At 37.3% G+C, this 9357-nt stretch overlaps 1 long non-coding RNA gene across 1 annotated transcript; it reads left to right on the top strand.

Moving 5' to 3' along the window:
• Positions 1-3763: 3763 nt before the first annotated feature.
• LOC103482030 (uncharacterized) lies at positions 3764-6625 on the top strand. Its single transcript, XR_536376.2, has 3 exons — positions 3764-3856; positions 4915-4972; positions 5062-6625. It is a non-coding gene; the product is annotated as an uncharacterized LOC103482030 (long non-coding RNA).
• The last annotated feature ends 2732 nt before the right edge of the window (positions 6626-9357 follow it).

Raw genomic sequence — 9357 nt, 5'->3', positions numbered from 1 at the left:
TCAAGATCTCTCAACTCCGGTCCCTACTAAAGTCTCCCTTCTCCGAACAGAACCTGAGCTGACCCGCCTACCCATCCTCTGGAATACAATCCGACTGTACCGTTTGAAATGCATTAAACTTTCACTGAACAGTGTTCTCTGGTGTTGTGTGAACTTGCATGTGGGTCAGGAAACTTAAATCCAGCATGACAGAATAGGCTGGATTAATTCCAGTAATGGTCAACCAACCCACTGGTAAATTATGAATGAACCACAATTAACTACATCTTTTGCACAAATTCCAGTCATATACATTATGTGATTGGAAGTCTGGTAACTTCATTGTAACGTATGCTGGTTTTCCCAGCCTGCTTATCCTGTATCTTGCTGGGAATCCACACAAACACTATGATATTAACTATAATACTTGTGTTACTTCTTAACTTTTTATGTTATGGGGTTTTTTTTACATCATGTGCCTTTTTAAGCGAGTTCCTCTGATGACATGTCACCTCGGCTCTGTGCCACATACAGAAGTTGTTCTTAGTTGTAGTGCAGAACCTGGACAGAGGGAAAAGTCAGAATAGCAAATCTCTTGGATCTCCACAGAACACGCTCATGTTCACATCAGGAGGATATCCTTTAGGCGTCCTAATGGCTCCACAGAGTTTTACTGTAATCTGCCTGTCTCAGGAATAGTGATGGGGCTTACAGAGACTTGGCTCCTTTGCTTTTCTTTGTCTTGCTCTGTCTTTTTCTGCCGTGATTTTTCAAATTTTGCCATTTTCTTTCATAAGTTATTTTAGTCCATCTTTTTTTTTTAAAGCCTCTTTTTTTCAGCTCACCTTTTACCAAAATGTCATCAGGATACATTATGAATTTCTAATGAGGCCAAGACTTGTCAGAAGACACAAGAATAAATGAACAAAAATTAGAAATTGCGGATTTATTCAGGTTCAAAATTGAGTTAAAACATTTTAGACATGTTTAAGATAAGGCTTTTGAGTGAATGTAATGTGTAATGGTCTAAGCTATTTTTAAATATTTTTTTGCATTTTTTTTCTTCTCACAGATTCAAATTTGAATCAAATTGGGTCAAAAATAAATACCTGCCTTCTAGTATTGTGTGGATGTATTCGCTGACAAAATTTGTCTGAACACAGAAAAATGAGTAGCCTCTGGGGAATTCGGAGTTCTCTAGTGCAATAAAAACTTGCTTAGTATTAGCTTTAAAAGGACATTGAAGGATAGTTTTGCAAAAGGTGCTGGATTTAGATTTCGTTAAATCTTTCGTAATTTGTTGGTTGTGTTTAACAGGTTATTTGTATGGTTCAATGTGTGGTTTTCAAACCTAACGGGGCACCAATTGCCAAGCATGGTGATGTTAGGCTGTATCATGTTTTTGTTGGTGTGTTTCATTGCCAGAGCAACTAGAGCACTGCACCAATAGTGGTGTGATAGGGGACTGCCTCCAAAGTCTTCATTTTCTTCTCAAACAATCAGCCAGTTAAACCAATTGATTCTGCCAAGAGAAGCGGTCCAATATCCAGCAGAAATTCTGCCAGAAACCTGGTGGTGTAATTATTGCGATATATTACTTATGCGACTAGACATCCAACCCAATATTAAACAACATTATGAGTTTCCAATTGTGTCAAAGAAGAAACAATGTGTTTCAGGTGTGGCCTTACACTACACCCACAGTTGTAAATCCATTTAACTCAAGTTAAAGATTCAATTCTAAAACACCGCAGAAAACTGACATCGTTTGCAACTTCTTCTGTTTGCTGATTGGCCCAGTTGAAATTCTACTGGAGGGAATCTAAGTCAACTAGAGATAGATTTAAATCAGAATAGCATAGCAAGGCTTTGTTGTCACTTTGAGCAGTGCACTTCATGACCATACTGTCCACCCAGGTGGATGGCCATCCATTGGTAGATTTGCAATTTTCCACTTTCCGCTTTCAGATAATGGAACATTCACGCTTTAGTAAACATCATTTCCAAACCATTCTTAACTAAGAAAATTCATAATCATACATGTCATTGGCTCAAATAAACAACTTTAACCTAATAAATTAACAGTTGAAGTCAATATTATAACACATTAATCTGACAGCAAATTGATTCATATTATTTTTTGTTTCACTTTTTATCAATATTTATACATAACAAATATGACACGAGGTCATTTTGCAGTATTGGGAAGTATCTGGATAAAATGTGGACTACAATGTGCAAATGGCTAACTAATAACTTAGAATGTCCCTGCTTACATCACCTTTCATTAGGTTTACCTATAGTTAGCTATAGGTAAAACTTGTGTACTTTGAGTGTCTTAAAAATGTATTCTCTCCTATTGCTGAATAAATATCCTTGTGCTGTTTTGAGGTTATATTTTTCTGTTTGGTTTTCTCTATTGCCTATGACGTCGCCACATTTGCTGTGCAACTGCTAAACAAGGTCATGACTTCCAGTTAATCAGTTTTGTGAATCCACCACTACAAAATGAGCCTCAGAACAGGTGTAAACAATGTGTCTATGGAGCTTCAATAATGAGGAATTCAGACCAAAGCATTGTAGTTCTACTTTATATAGACCATAACTAATTTTTTTTCATGTAAAAAGGAAGGATTTAAAGATATGTTCAGTTTAAGTTAAAATGTATCAGTAAAGCATGTAACTAATGTGACTTGACTTGATTACAAGTTTGTTTCTTTATCAGCCATTTGTCTAATTTGTCTATTAAAGGCCTTTCTGTGAAACTTAGAACAGTGGTCTTCAGAGGCTGTTACGGATTGAAGCTTCTTCAAACAAAACGGAGGCTCATATGTCTTTTACTGAACCTTTCTGTTCAGTTTTTTATTGAAGAGAGAAAACGGCGACTGCTGATAACGGCAACAGCTGTTCGTAACCAAGACAACCAAAATACCAACAAAGCAAGATAGTGACAAAACAGAACCAGATACTTAAGCATTCTTCAAAATAAAAGACTTCTTCTATTCAAATAAATCATGTCTTGCACTTAAATATATTTCACTTCATCCTTGTAATTATATACAATCATGTTCAATTCAATTAATAATAATCATGTAATCTATGCTTAACATATAATTGTAAATCAGTCACTTATTATACTGAACAACATATAAGTGTAAAAAAGTCACAACAGAGGCACAATCGAACTGTTACACATTCCATATGGATCATTAAAAATTTAAAATAGTATTTTCTAACATTACAATGCTAAAATGTCAAAATTGTGAAACAGCCCCCTAGACAAATGTTATTTAGTATTGAAGGCAGAAATGTGTTTTGAATTGTATAAGTGGCTAAGCCTTGTCCAGTCCGACCTGCACTGACTTTTACTTTCACTTTCACTTTTTGTTTTGTCAATGCAGTCATGCCTCTGCAGAGATAACATCTTTGTCAAAACGTTCCTGTCTGTTACACCTGGCTTTCAGAGAAATAAACCAAACTGAAATGTTATTTTACTAACCTAAAATGTGTCTCACTCTCAGCATACATTTGTAGCACTTCTCATCTGTGCATCAGCTTAGGATTATGTTTATAGTAACACTTGCAGAAAATCTTTTGCACCAAGTTGTAGATCCTACAAGGTACTTAGTTGAGTTTAATGACAACAGGTTTTCAGTGGGTGTGGTTTCCAGCTTGTCCAACAGGACACTTTCTTCCTGGTATTTGTGCCTCATGGTACATGATAGTGCTAAGGTTGAGTTTCTTTGTTGTGTGTGTGTGTTTGTGTGTGTGTGTGTGTGTGTGTGTGGGTGTGTGTGTGTGTGTGTGGGTGGGTGTGATACACGGAAACAGTGTTGACTCAGGTGCCTGCTCGCTGTAGAAAACAGCTTCTACACAGGTAAGCTTCAGCTACTTTTACATTTATGTTTGGAGACAGGTTGTGTTAAAGTATTTTAAAAATATTTTTGTACAGATGGTGTGACAACTAATTGAGGGAAAAAAATTTGAAGAAAAAAGAAGCTTCCCCTCAAAGAACTGTCACTTTTAGTTACTAAGTAGAGATCGGAGACGTTCACTCAGACTTGTTTGCCTAGTGACTGATGACTCACACTTTAATTCTTGCAAGAATGAGAACAGCAAGCAGATATATTTAATGTCTGTTCAATCTGGTTTGTTCTACTTATCACTGAGGTTTCTCACAGGTTGTCTCTTTTTGAGGTAAAACACAGAGACAGAAGCTATTTTCTGAAATTCAACAAAATTTACATTTTGTATACTTTTTTAAATAATATACTCATACCTGTACCACATTTTGTCATATGTGTGAATCACAGTGATAATTTACTAAGCTAGTACTTAGCAGGTAATTCAAAATATGGTAAATGGTCTGTACTTGCATAGCACTTTATCAAATCCAGAGGACTTCAAAGCACTGTACACTACTTTCAGTCTTTCACATTCGCATGGTGATGAATGTGTGCAAATGACATTAATCAGCAATATTCCAAATAAGCTACATTGGTGAAAAAAAAGGAAAAAAAAAAGAAAAATGTTCACCTATAGCCATGAGACATGGATCATGACTACAATAATAGGATCCTGGCTATAAGGAGTTTATAACCAGGTAGCCGTTTATAGCGGGTAGCCGCTTCTTATTCTTCTTATTACAAGAAGAAGCGGCTACCCGAGCTTCTTCCATTGGGTAGCTGTGCTTAACCTTAATCACAGCCTGAGGAACACCTGCAGAACACTATGAAGTGTTCTTACCCCAGACTTACTCACAGCCTGGACTCACAATATGAGGTTCTACCATCTGGCAAACGTTATAGAGTCCCTCAAACTCAATGGGTGCAAATATTCAAGGAGGATTTGTATTGATTGCATGTTAGCTAAGAATAGTTGTTATTCAGTTTTAGATTAATTAATCTTTACACTAATTATTTCTGTCTTCCACAGCCAGCTAATCCTCTCTACTCTGCAACCAGTCAGAACTTACTGAGGAAATGTACTGGAGGTATATTATATTGCTTTTTTCTTAAGATTTGAAAGAATTTGAAGTACACAATATCAAAGATCTTTATGGGTTCACTTTTTAAATTTCAGACTTGTACAACAACGTCTTCATGCTGCTAAACGTCTGCCAACTGAGAAGTCCAAAGAACTTCTTGTGAAGTCCAATTTATAACTTGCAATTCAAAGAAGTAACTGTAGACATGGCAAGTAACCCAGGACTACAGAGAAGTAGTTCCATGGACAGTTTAATTTTATTCCAACAACATAGTAAATGTTCCCAATCATTCATCAGTCTACTGGATCAAAATGAACTAAGAATGAGAATTATTCTACAAGAACTGAAAAGGATTTCTGACAGAGTCAAAGAGCTACACAGTGAAACTAAAAGAAGACGCCTGATTGGAGGAGCAGTTGGAGCACTTGGTGTAGGACTGGGAGTGGCTGCAGTTGGAGGATTATTATTTGGAAAAGCTGAAAACACTCTGAAAATAATTTTAGGAGTTCCAGCTATTCTGGCATCAAATGTTATAACCTATGTTGGATTCAAAGATATTTATGATTCAAACTCAGAGATGATGGCAAAAGAGAGAGAAATGATGGAAACTGCAGATAGGTTAACTAAAGAGTTCAAGAACATCATTGAACCACAAAAAGCCACATTGGAAGACTTGAAGAATGTGTTGGAGGAGATAAATGAGAGATCGGCTGAATTGAGGACAACAGCTGGACCCCAAGCAGATGCAACTCTCTCAGAATTTGACAAATTTTTGGACCTTGTGCAGCAAATGGATGAATCGGTTGTACGTGACAGAGCTACACTCCTCTATACACAGTTAGTCAGTCAGTGTGAGAGAACTTATGAGGAACCCACCAGAATGAGGGATGTCCTAAGAGATTTTAAACAATGACTGGACATTGACATCAACGTTGGATCAAGAAACACTTGAAGACAGGTTATTACTATAGAGTAGTCTCAGAAGCATTTTTTATACCCAAAGAATCTGGAGACATATAGTTCTGTGTAGTATGAAATAAATTCTCCTTTTATGTTATAAACAAAGTCAAATGATCCTTTAGATGAGACATTTCCTCAGAATGGACACACTGATAGACTGAAAACTATTACATTTTGTGATGTATCATTAATCTTCAAGTTAATGATAAGGTCAGGCTTCCTCGGCTGCTCAGTGACCTTGTTGTTCCTCTCAGATCTGAAAGCTTAGTAACTCTTGCTGCCTTCTCATAAAACGTCTTTTGTTCAAACTGATTTTTTAAAGGATTTTTTTGGCTGTAGTGGTGTTTGCTTGACAATGATGTGACAGGATGAGGCATGGAGCAAAGGTCAACGAGGACTTCGAGAACCGTTGTCATGCAACTTTTACATTTATCCCTGGTCCAACACACTTCAATCATACAGCTGAATCACCTTCTAAATGGAGTTATGTTCTCCAGAGTCCTGCTAATTACCTCATTATTGAAGCAGAGACAAAATTTAAAAGTTTCAGGATGCTGACCTGCAAGATTGGATTTTAAGACCCCCGGTTTACAGACAGAGCTGTGGCCATGTTTTGCAGCCGCTTTGTTAAATTATTAAAATACATCAAGAATTCTCTGTTTCTGTTTGGTAGAAACAGATGATTCTGGATGTTTTTGTGTTAAAAATCAGTGACTAAATGATGTTTTTAATTACTTTTATGTTTTTATTATGTAATGCACTTTGAAATGCCTTGTTGCTGAAATGTGCTACACAAATAAACCTGATTTAAGACCAGAATGTAAGAGGTTTGAAGGGTTGCTTGTATAAGTAAAGATGAGGCCTTCAAACCTATGAACAGTGCACCAACTGCCAAGCATGGTGGAGGCAGCATCATGTTTTCTTTGGTATGTGGTTTCGCCAGAGGTACTGGTCCATTGCACCCAATTTCAATGTTCTGCTCGGTAATTATTTAACTTCCCTTAAATAAATACTGCTAGTCAGCTGGAAAGCAACCAATTGAAACAAATTCTGCAAAGAGAAGTGGTCCAACATAATCAGTAATTCTGCCAGAAACCTGCTGATGACTGAAAGTGAAAGTGAAACTTCCTAAGGAACATTCAAGGCAATACTGTATCAGGGTTCAAGAACAATTTTAACTGTTTGGGTAGAGAAAATCTACACTAAATTAAAACTTAGCACCCAATTATTGTTTTAAAAATATGTTGTGTGATCACTCCACTCTGGACTATGACGGATTCAAATAAATGAGTCAAGATCTAAAAATATCATCCCATGATGGATGCATGTAGGACTCTAACAGGAACTGTGCAGCTTCATAACCTATCTTTTCTGGATTGACCAGTTTCAGTTCCTCAGCCAGATGAAGCCAGTCCATGTTAACAACTGAGGCTATTGTAGTCAGAGCAGGGCAAATTATTATAACTCCCAAATAATCTAATGTTGGTTTTAGTTTCAATATTAACTTTATAACTAATAGGGTTTCAGCTTTTACTGAGACTATTAAGAAACTTTTCAACAGGATATTAACACATTCTAAACATCCTTCTCCTGAGAGATAAGTGATACAAGCTTGGAAAGCATAGATATTCTCACTGTATTTCATTAAAAAAGAAAAAAGCATTTTCTTTATCTAGTGACTTTTTCTATATCTGTTGTGTGTTTTATACAACCCTATAATTAGGAATTTGTTTCTGCCTGTATGCAGAGACAGCACTGTAACAAAAATATAGTGTTGCATGCAGACATCTAGAGAAAGTCCCTAGTGGTCAAGTATGGATAATGTAGTTCATGTCACACCAAATTTGTGGTCAGGTGGACACTAGAGCAGACTGGGAGGTATGAATTGGGTCTCAGTTCTGCAAGATGCTGCAAAAAGGAAAGGAGGATTGGAATCCAGCAGAGTTAGAAAGGACAACTGGAATAATTATAATAATTATAATACAGAATAATTCCACTTGTCAATGTATAGACCTGCTTAGAGAGACATACCCCAAGAGAATCAATCAGAAGGGAGATTACATTCATATAGAGACACACAGAAAGGTGCTTCTCTCCCAGAAGTAATGGCCTTTACAAAAACAACAACAACAATGTGCTCTAAAAGGTAGAACAGGTTGGATTATTTTCCTGGGAAGAGACGTATTCTCTTCCCAGGAAGAGACTGCCAAACTGGACTGCCAAACCCTGCTACATGAAAAGTTCCCAGTCTCTACTGAAAATAAGTAAAGTATTCATGACAGCATTATTGTGTGGTAGACACAGATAAAGTCGAGGTAAGAAAAGTCTTTCTATTAAAATCTGAAGGTTATTTTGACTTTTTTGTAGTTTGCTTTCAAACGACAAATAAAAAAGCCAACAAAACATGTTTAAACTCGGTTTGAACACGGGGTTTTAAAACGGCTAGACTAAGAACAATGATTGGGTTCTCATGGTTTTTCAGAATAAGACAAACAGCAAAGAGATAAACTGAGAAGCACTACATTCTGACCACAAAGACCAGAAATGAGCAGCTATGAAACTAGAAGGTCTAGACTGGATTTATTCTCGTTCTTACGGCTCATGTCCTGTTGCCTAGCAACTGTGACAATACAAAAGCAGGTAATCTGGGTTCGATTCCTGAGGTCTTTCTGTATGGAGTTTGCATGTTCTCCCTGTGCATGCGTGGGTTTTCTCCGGGTACTTCGGTTTCCTCCCACAGTCAAAAACATGACTGTCAGGTTAATTGGTCTCTCTAAATTGCCCCTAGGTGTGAGTGTGTGTGTGCATGGTTGTTTGTCCTGTGTGTCTCTATGTTGCCCTGTGACAGACTGGTGACCTGTCCAGGGTGACCCCGCCTCTCGCCCGGAATGTTAGCTGGAGATAGGCACCAGCACCCCCTACTGACCCATGCAGAGAAGCAGTGGTGGGAAGTAACAAAGTACAAGTACTTCGTTACTGTACTTAAGTACAATTTTCGTGTATCTGTACTTTACTTAAGTAGATTTAATAATGGGGACTTTCTACTTTTACTCCACTAGATTTTACAGTAAATATCTGTACTTTCTACTTCACTACATTTCTACAAAACTGTCACGTTACTCGTTACATCCAAGTCGCGTTGTGATTTTTTTTCCGTTAAAATGTGAAGTTCAGGGATTTAAGGTGGCGCCGTAAAATMCKAGCAATAACGTGACTTACGTGTCTGTTGTCACCCATCGGCTCCACCTTTACTCGCACGCGGAGCTCCAAGACATGCGCAGTGGTTTCCTCTGTGCGTCAGTAATATAATAGCGCTGCATAAATCATAAGATATGGCGACATGTAAAATCAGCAGCGCTTCGCTTTCACAGACGGTGGGACTTTGTCCAATTTTTAACGTCACTTGGAAGGAAAGCTTAAAGAAAGGTAAG

The sequence above is a fragment of the Poecilia reticulata genome, linkage group LG19, assembly GCF_000633615.1.
Source record: "Poecilia reticulata strain Guanapo linkage group LG19, Guppy_female_1.0+MT, whole genome shotgun sequence".
Lineage (NCBI taxonomy): Eukaryota > Metazoa > Chordata > Actinopteri > Cyprinodontiformes > Poeciliidae > Poecilia > Poecilia reticulata.
The sequence above is the reverse complement of the archived record's forward strand: the minus strand, read 5'-3'. Positions and strand labels throughout refer to the sequence as shown.